This window comes from Zerene cesonia, chromosome 25, assembly GCF_012273895.1.
Source record: "Zerene cesonia ecotype Mississippi chromosome 25, Zerene_cesonia_1.1, whole genome shotgun sequence".
In the NCBI taxonomy this organism is placed as follows: Eukaryota; Metazoa; Arthropoda; class Insecta; order Lepidoptera; family Pieridae; genus Zerene; species Zerene cesonia.
This window is the reverse complement of record NC_052126.1, coordinates 4,991,404-5,011,430: the sequence shown is the minus strand read 5'-3', so window position 1 is coordinate 5,011,430 and position 20,027 is coordinate 4,991,404. Positions and strand designations below refer to the sequence as shown.

The following is a 20,027-nucleotide window of genomic DNA, read 5'->3' as shown; positions in this document are numbered from 1 at the left end:
GTCAGCATATTGATAAATGGAGCAGTTATTGATAACATGCTCCATATCGTTAACGTAAGCCAAGTACAATAAGGGTCCCAACACAGAGCCTTGTGCTGTGCCCTCAGTGACGGTCATTTCGTTGCTCATTTCGTTTCCTACTTTAACGCGATAAACGAAATTTTCTGTTAGTGAGATAGTCTTTAAACCATTTAAGAAGAGGACCACGAATTCCAGAGTTGTTTAATTTGTGTATAAGAGTGTCATGCCTGAGTGTATCAAATGCCTTACTATAATCGATAAATAAAAGAATGACATGTTTTTTAGCGTCGAGACAGGAGTTAACTTCATCTGTAAATTTTGATAAAAGTTGAGCAGTTGATTTACATGGATGAAATCCAAATTGGGACTGGGATAATACTTTATTTTTTGCATAGAAATTCTGCATTTGGTCTCCTATAAATTTCTCCACAATTTTGTCTAAAACCGGAAGAATGGTAATCGGGCGGTAATTTTCATACTCACTTCGCGAACCTTTTTTATGAATAGGTCGGATTATTCCTGTTTTCAATTCCGTTGGATATTTAGCATGAACAATCGATGCATTAATAAATTTAACAATAATGTCCACGATTCTAGTAGACATATTTTTTATGTCAATACATCGAATGGAATCAAACCCGGGAGATTTATTAACATTCAGTTTTTTTATTATATTACACACGTTTTTTCTATTAGCTTTTTTAAATAACATTTTTCTGGGTAGTAATACTCGTTTTCAGATAAGAGATGCTTATTGCATTTAGGTTAAACGTTTAAGTTCACGTATATAATAATATCAATTGTGTTTTAATATCTATTTTGTTGCATGGCTAGATGCCAGTTAAGATACGGATGTCGCTTTTCTATAAAATATCAAATGCCTTAGAAAAATAGTGCATTCATAAGGATTTTTGTGCCTTGGTTTTCGTAATTTGTTTCTTCGATGTTCCGCCCAACTACCCTCACTTTATTAATAATATTTGTGACTGGCGGCGATTTGTTATCAACTGACTAAATTAATTAGATAGTGTAGAATAGCAGAACATTCTTATAACGATCAAACTAATATTCAACACAGTTTTCCTTTTTTTTATTCTAACAATAAAGTATCTCACAATTATTTGGTGCATCAAGGATCCTTATACAGCATTACAGAATATCTTACCGTAGGGGTTCCGAGTGCCCTCAACAAATCGTATTCAATGAAATAGCACGTGAAATCGTCCTATGTTCAGAGCAAAGGCTCATTATGCATGTTCACTTGCACGCTACGTGTCTTATCACCATCTTAAATAACTTGAAAATAATTGACGGCGTGCTGAGAATTATTTTGTCCATGCTCCTTTTTTTCGTATGAAATAGGTATCTGTATTTATATTACTGATTTTTGTAAGAAATAGTGCATTGTTTTGTTTAGTATATTTTTAATTTAATTTTATTTATTTTATTTTTATTTTCGTTTTATTTTATTTATAGTTGTATGTTTGTGTTGATTGTGGTGTTTATCTATGATAATATTAATTAAGCGTGTGTGTGTGTGTGTGTGTCTGTGTCTGTTACGCTTTCATGGGTAATTCACTTTATCGATTGGGACGATTTTTTTAATAAAAATGGTCAAAGATACTTCAAATAGAGCGTTGCGGCCGGTTTTGTCTATGTGTGAATACTATCCCATTTACATTTAATGTTATGCTTTCGTTAGAAACGATAACGGTAACGATATAATTGTATGTTTGGACGTCGACATAGCTTTTATTCATCAGTTATATGTAATGTTTTCAATCAATTGGCCGTCCTAAAACACAACTTTTGCCAAATAAATTATAATTCATGATATACGCTATATGTCAAAGTCTTACTAAGATTTTGAAGTTATTTCATTCCTCTGACCAATACCAGATTAAATTATGCAATATGAACTTTTAAGTCATAAACTATAAGATGTGTATTAAAATATTCATATATTCGTACGGCTATATGATACTACAGCTAAAAGGATATATAAATTTCAGATTTTTATTTTCTTGCCGCTGTTTTCTCCTACTATATACACAAAATCAGTGGCTCGGCATTCGCAACTGAGTCGTAATAAACTCACTACAATGCGCGATCGCTTGCTTAGTACAAGATGGTACCTTTATATTGCACACAATGTACAGGATTATTTTCTATCTGATTCCTATTGTGTCGTTTATGTCAACATACATGTAAACATATAAGCGTTTACAAGCCCCCAAGTCCATAAACCTCAAGTCATATTAATAAAATACTCATATTATATTTAATATTTATTGTGGGAGTCATGCACGCTGCGGTCCGAATTAGGCCAGCTCGCACCTGGGAAGTACCACACCCCAACAGAAAAGAACTTGATATGGTATCATATTATTATGTTTTTTACGGCAAGTGGGGGAGTCGAAGACCTGTTTACTTTGACGTTGTCAGCGTATTGGCAAAGGCACTACCTCTGCGAATGATAAAAATGTGGTGATAGTTTACATCAGGCGAACCACCAGCTCAGCTGCCCGCTATAACATAAGCTCACTTCTCGTAATTCACTTCATATTTCATAAACTGATTGCTTTTAGAAAATAAATGGGCATTTAATAAGTATTTTAATTTACGCGTCTTTAAATTACAAGTTAAATGAAGAACACGTTCCATAGAATTGAATTTAATTAATTACGTTTCGTCTGAGGAAACATTTTAATGCAATACAACTGCCTCGCTTGTTACTGCTATTTCATAGGTTTTGTTCTATTGCTAAGAATACACACTTTCTGAAATATAAAAATACTAGTTACCTGGAGCTTCGTCTACGTGGTCAAAAGAAATTCTCGTAGGAATAAGATGTACCACCGTAGATTTTTGTTATGTAATGGTAATGGAATGGATAGTAAGCGATCTCCACGGTCTATGAAAAATTACAGAGCGCATCTACAATACATTGCTCGCTTTAAACATTAAGGGATAAGGATTGACGACAGGAGTAAAGTAGTGTTATGGAACGGGTGAAAAGGAAAGCGACCACCGGCTCCCCCACTCACCAAACAAAACACAGTAGCATGATATTATTTCACAACGGTTTTCTGTGGGAGTTTGGTAACTTCCCCATTGCAAATCAATTCATGCCGAAGCGTGCTTGACTTTGATGATGAAATATATTGGAATATCTTTATGTTCCTTAACTGCGCTCAGACGCAAACGTGATCTGACTAAAACTAATTAAAGACGTACTAAACCTGACTACAAATTGCTGTTTATACGGTTTAAATTCGCAAATTAAAAGCTGGCCTTAATTTTGTTTCATTCAATTTGCTTCATTAGTTCATTCTGAGCTAATTTATTCAGCCACTAATATTGTTCCAACGGCACCTCATTAATTTTGGCATTTTTTAAATCCAGCCCGTATTTATCTAGCTGTGATGAAGGAGTATTATGTTTTGCGAATGGTTATGTGTCTGTTCAACCGGCTTTAAAAAAGGAAGAGGTCATTTCAACGGCATTTTTTTAATTGATGTATTTGTTACATATCGCATAACTTTTTACTTGCTGAATCGATATTTATAAATGCCGATTCTTACGATTTCAGTTATTTGAAATCTGGGCCTTACATGTTATCATCTTTTTTTTATGTTACAGTCGGCAATGGAGCTGGTGGGACGCCTGATGGTAAGCGCTACCAACGCCCATGAACATTTGGAGAGGCATAAGGTCCATTGCAGACCTTACGCCTCTACAAATGAATTGCCGACTTTTTGGGAAGGGATTAAGAAAGGATTGTCGATAGGAATAAAGGAAAGGACTGGGAAGGGTAAGGAAAAGGATATGGGCCTCCGGCTCCCACACTCACCGAACGAAACACTGCAGAACGCTATTTCACGCCGGTCTTCTGTGGCGGTGTGGTACTTCCCCGGTGCGAGCTGGCCCAATTCGTGCTCGACTACCACATACACATATTCATCACAAACGAATCTCAACTAAATTGCCATGGAACGCTTACGTCATGGGATAATTTCGTTGATAACAGTGAGAATTGTCTCATCAAGATACCTTTAAATTTCATATATCATGTTCATGTACCATGTTATCAAGTTGTTTTATTAATTTGATAAATATGATTCGGTTGTTGCAAATATGACAATGATTATTGGATTTTCATAGACTGTCGATTGAATTGTAAATTATGCTATAGTACTTAAATAACAGCTTCGGTCTCTAGGAGATATCCTATCGTGCACAAGAGTATAAGTATATTTCTATTCCTAACAGAATTTCCTTTTAAAACACGGGAAAAAACGGAATACATAATCGAGAATGCAAACTGAAATAATATTACGTACCAAAATAAAATTTCCAACATCATCTAAGAAGCAGTATGTAACCAACATACACAATGGCGGCCTAACGAACCGACCTCCTAACTAGAGCCATTCAGAACGTATGTGCAAAATCCGCCTAAATGTGCCTTTTATGTTCAAATGAATGAAGTTTCGTATTTTATTGCGTATTTAGATAATTCTGTTTCAATGATGAAGTGAATTGGTTGTTATATCGCTGATTATATGGAATGTAGGTTGCCCTTTAGCATGTTTATAATAATTAGTCACTGTCTGTATTCAAGGTATAATACAGAATGTAATGAATGTATTTTATACGAATTAATGAATTGCAGCTGTGTTATTGTGATTACAAAAAATGTATTTAATTGCATAATAAGCTCACGATACATTAATAATAATTATTTAACTGCCTTGAATTTGTCAGAACAAATTTATGTGACCACATGTAAGGCGCCAGATTTCAAATACAAAAATAATCATCAAATTCGGATTACGGTTTGGTTCGGAGTACGGATTCGGTTGAAGGTTCTGTTGTGATAAACACAAAAAATACAGCCGAAATGAGAAATCTCTTACTTTAAGTAGGTTGACCAATGTCTTAAAACTCTATGTTATTATGTATTGGATTTAAGTTTTCATAGAAAACTAGCCAACCTGCAAAACGCTGATATTGGAAGATAGTAACTTTAAGGACTTTAATTGGACGATAGTTTGAGGGGCAACATAAAGCAATATTAAAGGTATCAACATACCCTCTTACACATGGAAGAAGTTGCCAGATTTACCCAGTCCCTCATTAAGCCCTACTACATAACACGACGTACATTTACCTGTGTAACTTTAAACCTAGATTTCTTAACTAACAACTTTATTTAAAAGATTTTCCACCTCCAGTACCGAAATTAGGCCACAGCGTACAAGCGCTGTGAACTTTTCAGTGTATCGTTTAATAATAATCACATGTTGAGTTGTTGTAAAAGCAGTGGTGGCTCAGTGGTGAGAACCTCGGACTTCAAAATCGATAAGTCGAGGTTCGACACCGGGCGAGCGTGCAGGAATTAAATTGATTTTTCAATTTATCTGCAAATGTGGATAACATCACCACTGCTTAAAACGGTGAAGGAAAACATCGTGAGGAAACCGGCATGTCCAAGAATCAATAAAGTTCGATGATATGCGACATCTGCCAACCCGCACTTGGCCAGCGTGGTGGATTATGGCCTAAACCCTCATAGAAAGCCTGTGTCCCAGCAGTGGGAACATATATGGGCTGATGATGATGATGAGTTGTTAATTTGTGCTTTAATTTCTCTTATTTATGCCATAGAAACTGAGTTGTTCGCTAGATGGTAAGCGATCACCACCGCCCGTGAACATTCTTAGGGCCTCAGCAAGTACGATGTTCGATACATTCCTTTGTTAAAGAAATATTTTTGTTATTTTTCCCTTCAAAATGCATTTAATAGCCACTTTTATATATAAATATACTTGATAATTGAAGGGTTTACGAAACTATAAAAATCGATTCCAAATATCAATTGTATAGAGGGTAAATTTAAAGGTTGATGATGAAGAAGATGAGGTAAGGTATAATAAAGACGATTTGTTTCCATTTTAAGTTGCACACTATATCGACCTGACATTTTCCTTGTAATTTTAGTTGGTTTTATTGCATAATAGCGGTGATCAATGGTAAAACTTGTGTTATGACGATTTAAAAGTGCTTCTAGAAGAAGTCTAATTGAAGAAACGTTTGAATTGAAATTTATAAAAGCTTTTTTTTTTTCATTTGAAAATCATCGATATATGTCACCGACGACATTTTTGGTTACATTTATTTTCTTAGGACACTGAAAACTTGGTACACCAGTATTTTCATCTCCTTTCGTCCTATACAAAGGCAGTAAACAATTTTATCTGCGCAGATTGCTCGCTAATGCGTTTAGACATGAATCGAGTAATCCAATATAGGAGACGCGATCAAAGCCTCATATCTCGCTAATTGAGTTTGTAACTCAGATACCGCGTCCACTCTATTTTGTTTGAAATTTTTATATTATTCTATGAATTTCTAGCTACAGAGGCTTCACTATAAATGCGCAATTGTGACTTCATTTAAAATGAACCTTGTTACATAAAGACTGTTAAATTTTCTGGGAACCTTGGAAACTTGGAAACCTAATACGTCACATAAAATTATCCAATATCGATTTTTCATTATCATAATGTATACCTTTTTCTCATAATGTTTCTACAATTATTTTCTTTAGCTGAACATACACTACTTATTTTTTTCTCTTATGTAATAGCGGGTGACTGACGTAGTTTACCTGATGGTAAGCGATCACCACCGACCATGAACATTGCAGAGGTACGGCCGTTGCAAGTGTGTTGCCCGCTTTTAATGACTAAAGAATAAGGAAAGAATTTTCGATGAGAATAAAGGAATAGACTGTAAGGCAAGCAAAAGGTTACATTGTCCTCAGAAATATATAGGTTATTATTTATAAGACAAATGAAACCAAAGTATGAATATTCCCTTTTTTGAAGTGAAACTTCTTTAGAATCGTTGTGATTTCAAACCTGATGCAACGGAAAAACGACAGGTAAGAAACACAAATAAAAAATATGTAGAATGAGCCGGCAAAGAATGAGACAGAAATATACATACTATTTTATATTTTATATATATTCATCTCATCTTTTGTCAATTTACTGAAGTTTCACTTCCATCGTGTGTGAATCGCACACACACCTTTTTTTTAAAAACAACCATCGCTTCAATCTTTTTTAATTTAATTCTGACAGCATCTATTCTCTAACCCAAGGAAACCCATTTCTCATGGCAACAAGTTCTTAATTGTCAGTCTAACTTACATTATTATGAACTTTGTAACTGAATTTCTATTTCGCTTCGGGCGTTTCCACGAGGCAGTCGCTGGATCGAATATGGAGTTAAACCATTCTGCGATCGTGTAAATGGTTGCATCTATTCGAATCGAATCGTCCTAATAGGTATAATAATTGAATGTGTTTAAAAATATCTCCAACTCAAACTCAAACATATATTTCATTCAACTGGACTTCTTATAGAAGCACTTTTGAATCGTCATAATATATTACACAGTTATAACATTAGCCACCGGTTCGGAAGGCAGTTTCTACAGAGAAGAGCCGGCAAGAAACTCTGTAGTTGCACTTTTAAAATAAATTTAACATTTTAGAACTACACAATATGTACATAACAATGCGACTTTCAACAGATATTTATTCTTTATACTCAAGGCACAAACGTAAACAATAACAACAAGTGTAAGAATAAAACAAATCAGGCATCGTTTATACTAGCAGTCTTATTGATATAGAGCAATGTCTGCCAGGCGACCTGATAGGAAAGGAATTGATACAGATAATATAAGAGTCGAGTTCGTTACGGCCCGAATTGTGTCAGCTCGCACGGAGGAAGGTAACACACACCCATAGAAGGTCGGTATCAGTTAGTTACATGTGAATGATGATATCTTTCGTACGGTCAGTGGAAGAATTGAAGGCCTGTATCCTTTTCACCACACATTCTAGTCCATTACTTCATTTATTTTATTTCTTCTCGTCTAAAGCTAGCAATCAATTTGCATAGGCATATAGTCGCAAATGTAGTGGTCCTGGTTGCTTATACCAGCTCCAATGTCAATTGTCAACTATCATATAAAAATGTCACAGCTTTTCAACTATTAAATAAACTCAAAGATTAATCATTAAAATCTAAAAGAGGGCAGCGCATCAGGCATTAAACGTTAGATTAATACAAGTAGAACAAAAGTTTAGAGCGAAATTGCATTCCACTGTGTGCGTCTCAAAGGGAACATTCTAGAATGCACATGAGAAAGCAACTTGCTCCGTATAATATATGGATTAATTAATTAACATATTGTATTGCCGTGATGCGACATAATATCTCACGAGTATTGACACTTCTCGCATCCAGAGGATATGTGAGGTCAGGTTACTAACTTAAAGACCGCGACTTTGCCCGCTTAGTCAAAGGAAATTCCTCTGGAAATGAGAAGATTCACCGTAGTAAAATGTAGCCTACATCACTAGTTGGAAGGCTAGAGGCTAGATTACAAAATCACTCCGTTGTGACGTGAATAAAAGGCAAACAAACAAACACGCACGCATTTATAATAATAGAAGGAACGTTAGCTTAGTCGATTCTACTATCCACGTTACTTCCTGCTGTTGCCTTTTTTTAACTCCTGTCTAGTTTTAACTGTCTGTAGATTGAGAAATTTTGAAAGAATAGAAATACTGTCTGTAGATTTTTCTCGAAGAGTCCATATTCAAGGATCGTTTATTTTTTGCAATGAGACTTATTAAAACATATTTACATGAATAAATTATGATACAACAGCCGAAGTACTTGTATTCTGAGGTGGAAGTCCCAAAGCTTAACTTTGTTAATCAATCTATAACTAGGCCTGATGATTCATACATTGTTACAATATACGTGAAATACTAACTGCGTTTGTAGTAAACAAATTTACATTGCATTCAGTTGACTACATAAAACTCCACACCTCAATAAAGTTTCCTACACAACGAAACAACATTAAAAACTTGCTATTGTAATGAAAAACTCGCGAACGAGTGTTTATTTTTTACTGCACGCGAGGAAAAAATAAGGATAAGTTTAAATTGCTAGATTAAGTGCCGGGTTCCGTTTAAGGGAAATCATTTTGATGTAGTATATAACATATAACATATTGTTATAATTAGATTGCTTACTTTTATAGCTACTAACAACCGCCCGTGACTTCGCCCGCGTTATAAAAAGAAGTACTGATGAGAATGAGATGTTTCACCGCAGAATAGAACCTATGTATTAACTAAATGTGTTCCGCGATTACACGGCGATATTATTTCCTACACTTTAATAGACTATTCTAAATCAAAACATTTTTTCAAACCGAACCAGTAGTTCCTTAGAAAAGCGTGGTAACATTATAATACAAAGTAAAGATATATAACAATTTAGAAATTAAGAAATGTAACTTTTAATTGATAACTGCGATATAAGGAACCCTAAAACCGCGCGTTCATTTCCCTTTCAAGTATCTAGAATGAACAAAAGCAGAAAATCCACAAAACATGTTCACATAATCGAGCGGTTATTCATTCATTCGCATTATTCACGGGTTCAGTAACTGTCTTTGTTTGCAGCAGTAATGAGCTGCGGTTTACGGTTAATGCTTGTAATGACGAATTGTTATAGCCTTTAGCTAAACCAGTGACCAGGTCACTTGCGTGTAAACATTGTTATATGTGGGAGTCGAGCACGCTTCGGCACGAATTGGGCCAGCTCGCACCGGGGAAGTACCACACCCGAGATCGCTTATCATCAGGCAAACCACCAAATCAGTTGCCCGTTTATGGCATAAAATAATTGGCATCGCTTATAGCATTCGTGCGAATATTCGCAAATGCAAATGTCTTTGCTCCGCGAATATCTTGTTAGTCTAATTAAAGTCAAAAGTGCTAGTCTATCAATCCTACTAATAATATTATAAATGCGAAAGTTTGTAAGGATGTGTGTGTGTTTGTTGCTCTTTCACGCAAAAACTACTGAACCGGTTGCAATTAAATTTAGTACGTAGATAGCTGGACGACTGGAATAACATATTACAGGAAACTTTTTATCCCGATATTCGTACGGGATACGGTCTTACGCGGGTGAAACCGCGGGGCGCAGCTAGTAATACATAAATACAAAAGTTGTAAATCGCTAATTTTATTTTAAATACCATTGACATTTTATTTGCAAAACATAAAACCAGTTCCTTCACGATAAAAAATAGACGAATTCCATATTTAAAAACCCCAAGACGTCCTCATTCCATAAAATATTTTATTAACGTCTCAAGAATCCTTACTAAGGATTTCTTTCAAACTATTATACGTAATATAGTAATGGAATATAAAAATAAACAGCGACGAAATGGCTGTAGGAATGAAAGGAAAACCAACACAACACCGCCTTGCACAAACTGCGGCTTGGAAAAATAAATCCTCAGAGATATCTGAGAAATTTTAATTAATACGCTACGGCAGAATATCCCCATAATACTTATTGCGACACTGTAGTTCGTGGTGTGGGAATTTCTAAGACGTTATAATATTTATATAGACGTATATTTGCTTTTTTAGTGCAGGGAATTTTTTCCTCGTGAAAAGTAGATGTTGAAATGAAATGTTTGTTTGCATCTTATGCAGGATTTCTTATCTAGGTTACTTGTAGGTAAGGGAAATTAAGGCAAAATTAAGGGAAGAGGTGGAGGGGAGGGGCAACTGAGGCTTCTTGTAGCAATACTAATTCCAGTGTGGGAAAATGATGGCGCTAGATGACCTATATAGCTGTGTATTTATGCTACAATGGAATTAGTACTGCTTTAAGGACTCACAGTTACCCCGCTGGCTTGTGCTGTTAGAAAGCATGCTGTCAAAGATTTTATTTATATACAGTAGCTGACCCGGCATTTAGGGGACCATTTAGGGGTATGAAACATAGATGTTGGCCGATTTTCAGACATACCCAATATGCACACTAAATTTCATTAGAATCGGTCCAGCCGTTTCGGAAGAGTTTGGTAACTTAAATTATGACAAGGCAATAATATACATAACATTAGAGATAAATAACATCTAAATATATTAGATATTTCCTCAGTTGCTTTTAAAAGTTTTTAGAATTTTAAGAGTATCTTAAAAAGGTTTTTTTCATGAACTGTTTAACATCAAGTAATCGGATACTTGCATAATATACATTTCTTAAGCCCTTAATTAATATTAGAAATGCGGTAGTGTGTTTATTTGTTTTTCTTTTTTCCATATCCTAACGGAGAGAATTGATATGATTTTTATGTCTGGATATAAAAGAGTAAGGAGAATTAAGAAGGATAGAGAGTGACATAGGCTACTTTTTAGTAAGAATCACTCCCAGAATAACGATTTTTTTTATGTCACCGTCGGCAATGGAGTTGGTGGGACGCCTGATGGTAAGCGCTACCACCGCCCATGAAAATTTGGACAGGCGTTAGGTCGATTGCAGATATTACGCCTCTACAAATGGATTGCCGACTTCAAATTGGAAAGGGATTTAGAAAGGATTGACTAGAGGAAAGGACTAGGAAAGGTAAAAAAAAGGATATGGGCCGCCGATATGATGTAAATATAATATTTATAAACACAGTGCGTAATCCCTTAGAGGTATATAATTCGTATACAGTATTTAATGATCGATTCACTTCAATTTCCATCACAAATAATTCAATATCTAGCTTAATGAACGATAACAACGAATTCGAAGAATGAATAATATAAATAGGTTTTAAAATTACCTGTTAAAAATACAAACTCCAATGAAATTCCCGCTTTACGGGTTTAACACTTAAAAGTCAAATTTATTATTTTTCAACTAAGTAATTTATAAGCCAACGTAAGATGAAACGAAAAGGGTCCTTCAATATTTAAAAGAAGCATTAATAATTACAAGCGCCCGCCCCGGCTTCGCCCGCTTAATAAAGCCTGTAGCACTCAGGGATCATGTGCATATCCAACAATGAAGGTAATTAAAACCGGTCCAGCCTCTTCAGATTAGCGCAAACAAACAAACAATTCAATCGACTTTACAAGCATGTCATATATAACGAAATCTTAATAAACTATTGGTATTTCTTTGGCATCGTTTTAGGCATGTCTAAATAAGTAAATTTAACAAACATAGTAAATTTAACAGCTTATTAAAAATGAAACCAACCTCAAAAGCACAATATTTGCAGTATTTGATCATAATATTAATTACATCTTTTTAGATTTTATATAAAATAACTCTTGGCGCATGCTATTTTCTAAGGAAAAATATGTTTATCTTAAAATTATTTTACGTACATCTATAAAATAAAGTGTTTCTGAACTTACCGGCGTATAGAATGGTCGAGAAAATTGCAACCCAGCGGAGCCTCATCTTAGATTCTATGATCTGGAATGAGATTACATTATTTAGTGTTTATAAGTTGGATTAAATTTTCACTAAAGCTAATATTTAGAGGGGCTAGCTTTCCGCCTGCGGCTTCGCCCTCGTGATCAAGGCTTCTTGTCTTGTCTTCTCTCATGAGTCTGGGATGACTCACCGAGGTAAAATGTCTATTTAGAAATTAAAAACTTTTTAACGGATTTTAAACGCGATTTATTCATTATATTATTAACCCGACGTTTCGAACACTTTATAATCGCGTAAAATCAAACACAAGAAAACACTAAAATGCCTATGTCACTCTCTAGCCTCCAATGTCTCGACGCAAATCATACTATAAAATCGCTCCGTTACGACGTTACAGAAAGCCAAACAAACAAAATTCTCCGCATTTATAACATCAGTAAGAATATAAGCAAAATATATGTATAGGGAAACAAACTGACCCGGCAAACGCTATTCTGCTTTACTTTTATCATTTTTAATTATAATAAGAATCTGTTCAGCCGTTTCGGAGGAGCACAGGAACGAAACTTGTGACACGAGAATTTTACATATTACTAGCTGCACCCGGCAAACGCTGTTCTGCCTTACTCTTATCATTTAGGGGTATGGAAAATAGATGTCGGCCGATTCTCATAGATACCGGATAAGCACAAAAAATTTCATCAAAATCGGTCAAGCCGTTTTGGAGGAGTATGGCAACGAAAACGGTGACACGAGAATTTTATATATTAGATATATATGTAGGAATTATATAAGAATTCCTTTAAGAGTTAACTGATTGCTTTTGTATTTGATTGAAGGATTGTGTTTTTTATATTTTTTTATACGTTATTTAATTAACAACTCCAGCCTTTTAAACGTGTAGTTGTAGCATCAAAAATGATAAGAAGACATAAACATTTATAGGTTACTAGCTGCGCCCCGCGTCGAGATAAAAAGTTGCCTGCAAAGTGATAGTTGTCTAGCTATCTACGTACCAAATATCATTGCAATCGTTGTGTAGTTTTTGCTTGAAAGAGTAACAAACACACACATCCTTATAAACTTTCGCATTTATAATATTAGTAGGAGTAGGATAAGAAGTTTCGGTTAGGTACTTACTGTATTTGGATTTTATTTATAATACATATTTATAAGGGTTTTACCAAAACATATATATACTTACAAGCGTCAAGCACGTACCTATTCGGTTTCTATCCTATCCAACTAATATTATAAATGCGAAAGTTTGTAAGAAAGAAAAGTAAGAATGGACGTGTGTATGTGTTTGTTGCTCTTTCACGCAAAAACTACTGAACGGATTGCAATGAAATTTGGTACGTTGATAGCTGGACAATTATCTAACTTTGCAGGTAACTTTTTATCCCGATATTCCTACGGGATACAGACTTACGCGGATGAAACCGCGGGGCGCAGCTAGTTTATATATAATATAATATATATAAGTGTCTAACCAAAACATATTGCGCAGCAAAATTTTATTAAGAAAACGCGATAACGTCTAAAAATAGGCGAATGTAAAGAAATTCAAAAATTCAGAACGTTTCTGCCGGTCTCGAGTCAATGCCCTCTAATCGCCCACTGCCTTAGTGACGGTCCCCACGCTTTTCAACATTGTGGGAGTAATTGAATTTTAAATTTAATGTAGGTTTATATCTTTATTTTAAGCCTTGTATTCATTTCTGGAGCAACAGTTTGTTAACAGTATCGAAACTTTGTTTAAATATTGATACGTCTTGAGCGAGAACATATCTACATACTTAGCCAACTGCAGTGTATTTTATGATACTTATTTTAACGTCCATATTCATTCCCTTCGCTGAAAATATTTTAAAGGTTGCCTGGTAGAGATAGCTACCTAGCGATAAGGATGCCTTTTAATGATTTTTTTTTAATGCATTATTTGCTTTTTATGTTCCTATTAGCAATAAAGGATTTCATTTCATTTCAAATACAAAAATACACATTTCTTATCAACTGCACAAGACATGACTAATCTACATTCCTCTTCAAAAGAATAAACAAAGTCCCATCTGTCCCACGAGCATGCTCATCCTACTGTCAGCCAAAGACATTACAGCGCGTTATCAGTCGGAAAACTCTTGTAAATTTATTCATGAGCCGCTGATCGTATTCGGATACAGCCAGCGGTTTTATTATCGTGTTTACAGCTTGATCTGTTTATTTTTAGGGTGTCCACACGTTTTATAGTTTTGGGACTGCTTTTTAAATTCAAATAGGCGGCAAAACGTGTGAAGTACCTTCTGTTTAGTCCAAAAAGTAATATACGTTCCACTTTTATGGCAGCTCAATTTTAATGAATTTTTAACCCAATGTATTTATTACATAAAGATACATGATTATAATGTAATTGTCATAGTATATACGGTCATCTTCATGGTATAATAGCACAAAATACACACTACACTTAGCACATAGTTAGGGAGGCTAGAGACATGATAATTTTTATCGCAAGGAAATATATCATTTCCATGGAATAATCCATCGTATGTGATTTCAGTCACTTTATATCCACAAACATTTATAATGACATTTTTTCTACAATCAACATTTGCATTAAAACTGTTAGTTTTTTAAGCGCGCGACCACCACGAGTTGTTGTCCGCGAACCACGCGAGCGCGTCCGCGGACAACAACTAGCTTGTATATGCATCGTAATTTAGATATATCGATATACAATGGTCAATTTCTCATAGACACAATATACACGTATGCTTCACGTATCGCCACCGTAAGCAAAATATCACTAACTATCTGTTAGCCCCGGCTTGACCCGTGGTACATTTCCGAGCTAAAAAGTAACCTATGCATTTGAGAAGAATGGAGCTTTCGGTGAAAGAAATTTCAAAATCGGACCATTAGTTTCGGAGCCTTCCGGTACAAATAAAAAAAATATAGACATAAAACATAGTTCTACCCTCAACTGAATTTAACATTGAAACAATCGTTTTATCATTCATAACGACAAATTGATTACAGCAGCTAAAAATTGAATTTAAAAATTAAAGCCACCGTCGGCGAGTCGTGACATATTCAGGTCAAAATCGAAGCATGTTTTTCGCTCTTACACACGAAATTCCGGACACATTGGGAATTCATTGTGGCGTTGGTTGTATGTGATAATTATTTCTGTAGGTCAAGTGTAGATCTGGCTGGAATGTTGGATGCAATGATGTGTTTAAAATTCGTGTACAGAATTGGTATTTCTTCGAATTTCCGTCACGCTAAAAGTGAGATTGAATCAGTGGTGACGTGGACAGAAATATTTAAAATAATCAAAATTAAGCGCACACTTTTCTTGTTTTTAAAGTACTAGCTGTGTCTCGCGGTTTCACCCCCGTAAGTCCGTATCCCGTAGGAATATCGGGATAAAAAGTTGCCTATATGTTATTCCAGTTGTCCAGCTGTCTACGTACAAAATTTCACTGCAATCGGTTCAGCAGTTTTTGCGTGAAAGAGCAACAAACATACACACATCCTTATAAACTTTCGCATTTACTATATTAAGTAGGATTTTTAAAAAGTTGGTTCATTGTGTTATTTATTAGACATTGAGAGTACTCTAAAGCGAGCGTGGCCACGGGGAGTCTATATTACATGTCTATTACAAGTCTCTCATTAAGCAGAAATAAATTTACCGTGGGAGTCGAGCACGCTTCTGCACGTATTGGGCCAGCTCGCATGCGGGAAGTACCACACCTCCATAGAAGATATTTCTGTGATTTGTTGGCTAAGTGGGAGCTTGAGGCCCGTATCCTTTTCCTTACCCTTCCTATTGGTTTTCTTTATTCCTTCCATCAATCCTTTCCTTATCTCTTATTCATTAATGTGGGCAATCCATTTACATAGTCATAAACCCTCTTAACTAAACGCTTATTGTTGGTGCTGATTGCTTACCATTAAGCTACCAGTTCCTTTACCAATTAATTATAATTAAAAAAATACTAAATACAAAATAAATAAACTTAATATCCAACGCGTAATAAAACAATGAACAAATTTTGTTAAAAAGGGTAAAAAATTATTTTATAATACGACCTTGCCTCGAATACTCAACAAAATTACAAAGTTTGTTTCCACACAATAAAATATCGACACAATGTATATCGTATTGGTTATTTCGGTAATGGAAAACTCATTTTTATTTCAGAGTTTATCGTGAAAGCTGACATGATACATTATGTACAAAATTTCCAAGAATGATATTGAAATTTATCGATGTAAGCTTCGCCTGCGGCGTTCTTCGTTTGGAATTTTTGTTATACTAGCCGGTCGTTGGGTCTACCCGTGTTGTCCGGAGACTTAAACAAAATAAAATATAGCCTATATTCGGGACAAAAATCCTTAACCCAAGTCAGCTCATACCCTGCCTGTATACCAAATTTCATCTAAATCCGTTAAGTAATTTCAGCGTGATTGACGGACAAACATCCAAACCAATAACTTTCACATTTATAATATTAGTGTGAAGTAAATATTCCTTATTTATACTTTGTATTAATTTCCTTCCATTAATGGAACTATATCTTACAATCTTACTAATCCTACTCATATTATAAATGCGAAAGTTTATAAGGATGTGTGTGTGTTTGTTGCTCTTTCACGCAAAAACTACTGAACCGATTTCAACGAAATTTGGTACGTAGACAGCTGGATAACTGGAATAACATATAGGCAACTTTTTATCCCGATATTCTTACGGAAAACGGACTTACTCGGGTGAAACCGCGGGGCGCAGCTAGTAATAGATAAAAATGAATACAGTCTAAACAATACGATGGTAAATTCTAAATCGCGTGTCCTCATCCATAAATCACTTCCAAAGTGTAAGGATATATAATGAAAACGTAATTTGCCAGTCCAGTAATAATTAAAGCTTGGCAAGAATAGTCCTGTATTCTTCGGGCTAATTAGGTATCTTGTTACATTAACGCGGTCGGACATCTAATTATAATGAGGGTTTGATTTATGGTAAATCTGAGCTTTATATTGTGTGGCTTAAAGCGCAAATTGCTTTATAACTATATGTGTACTTGGTTTAAGAAGGAAGAAAGTAGACGTAAACGAAGGGTTCTTAAGATTTAACTCTAACAATGCAGATTGATTTGTTACTGAAAGAATTGAACAAAACCCTTTTATTGTATTATAAGTGGGTACTTAGAGAATACAATAAAATTAAGACCAACTTCCGATACAGAATATCACAATTATATTGAATAAATAACATTTGTGATAAAACAATTGAAAATAATATAAAAAATACAGACGAAAAAGTGCGTCGGCAATCAAGCTATATCGTCATATAGTTTAAGATCATATTTAGATGTAAATTTTGAAGATATCGTAAACACATACGAGTTTGATAACACAAAATAACATTAAGATCGTCAAAAAGCTTGTTTTTTGCCATTTAATTACATAGGCATGCTACTTTTTAATCATTCATTAATTAATTAGTTCATCCATTCATACCTTCGCCTAAGTTTTTAAAAACTTCCTCACCTTAACACGAACAACATAAATAGCCTTTTGAAATTTAATAAAAATTTCCCTTAAAATTTCCTTTCCACACGTATTAAATAACAATTCCCCACTCATAAATATGAAGAAAACATCTTTATCAAGTACAAAAGTTTATAAAAACAAAAACTTACAGCCGTTCACACGTATAAAGCACTTAGACCGGCCAATGTAATGAGACCCGTGGTTTATTCCCAACAAAGGGAGCGCATCGTGATTACCGGGCTATCAGGGGTCTGAATAAACTGGCCAGATGGGATGCCCAAGGGAAATTATTGGTGCTAAGTGCGTATGCAACATGATTTATTGGGGCTTGTTTTAATATTGTGTCTTTATAGAATAAACCGATGGCATTCTTCGATAAATTGTACTAATATTTTGTGAGGGAATTTTGCATGATATTTTATGCTACGCTTATCTTATACTGTATTTGTTATTAAATATATCGATTTTTATACAATCAGCCGTTTCGTTCTCACAACAGAGACTGGGTTTTATATGATTTGGTTACTTATCCTTGCTAAAAGTTGTGATATTATTGTATTATCAAACCTATGAAATTAATCCTACTAATATTATAAATGCGAAAGTTTGTAAGGATGTGTGTGTGTTTGTTGCTCTTTCACGCAAAATCTACTGAACCGATTGCAATGAAATTTGGTACGTAGACAGCTGGACAACTGGAATAACATATAGGAAACTTTTTAGTCCGATATTCCTACGGGATACGGACTTACGCGGGTGAAACCGCGGGGCGCAGCTAGTCTGTTAATAAACCTTCGATTTGAATAACAAATTGAGACTCTCATATCACATATAATTTATCTCAAAAATACAAAACATCAAAATAAAACTAACGCACTAATTACTTCTTACTTTCTTACTAACATACCTAACAACAACTACAACCCAATTTACATGTATTGGCTAAATAATTTATTAACTTAAATCCCTTAGGAAAATATTCAAAATCTTGGGTTAAAACATATTCATTGAATATCGTATTTAACCGACCATTTCAATGATGTGTTCAACTGTTCAAATTGACCATCGTGGGATATTTTACAGATGACAGTTAGTAATGTAGAATTTTTTACAAGAGAGATAAGTTTAAAGGATTTACCATTAACTAAAGAATAACAACACCGACTGAATAATGGCAAAGTTTACAAGATATGCTTCTCTTCTACCAATGTTCTCTCTGCACGCCTAAACCATGAAACGATTTGATTGAAGATTTGATACAAAGATAAGCCCCGAAAGAGGGCATGTACATTTTCATCCCGGAAATATAACGTGAACGGAAAATATATAAGAAAAAGCCCGGGACTGTCCTTATCTAACTACGCGGGCGAAGCCACGGGCGAAAAGTTAGTATACAATACTAATAAAAGCCGAATCTTTCAAAAATGTCCTAGTACCCTTGTCACTTATTTGGACAGATATAAATATTGCCAGAAGTTCACTCCTGTTTCGATAGCGCGTTATAAATGAGGTTTCCGAAAAGTTTTCTTTCATTCTTTACAATCTTCTTCTAGTGAAGAAAATTTTTGATATATCACCATTCCTCCATTCCTAATTTAAAATATATAGTCTCTGAACTTATTTAATAATCGGCCTTCTGTGCCAATGATATAGAAGTATCTCATTAAGGACTATTCACTTCGATCGAGAAAAATTAAAATTAAAATTAAAAATCTTTATTACTTCAAGATAGACATCAAAATCACAAGTAATGCGCACTTCGATCGAGAAATCAGAAGTTTTTCTATATTTCTCCATACATTACACACATCGCTAGTGTTCCAATCAAGGAAAACATCGTGGCGATACCGACATGTCGTAAAACCAAAAAGTCGGAGGACATGTGACATCTCCCAACCCGCACATGAATTATGATCTAAGCCCCCATGTTGGGCCTGTGTAACTACAGTGAAAACAAATTTACACAGCATTTCTTCGGACCATCAATAATATAGCTACTCCAATAATTTACAGAACATTAGTTAATGTTTTTTAAAATTATGCAAACTTTGATACTCAATGGATCAGTCGGCCATATCCTGTCATCTTTTTATCCTACTAAT

General features: G+C 34.8%; 1 long non-coding RNA gene across 1 annotated transcript in view; it reads right to left on the bottom strand.

The window, feature by feature from the left end:
- LOC119836744 overlaps nucleotides 1-20,027 on the bottom strand; it is a 72,459-nt gene that overhangs the window by 47,893 nt on the left and 4,539 nt on the right. Inside the window, exon 2 of the long non-coding RNA XR_005288112.1 lies at nucleotides 12,339-12,399. This is a non-coding gene — a long non-coding RNA (uncharacterized LOC119836744). The remainder of the gene's footprint in view (nucleotides 1-12,338; nucleotides 12,400-20,027) is intronic.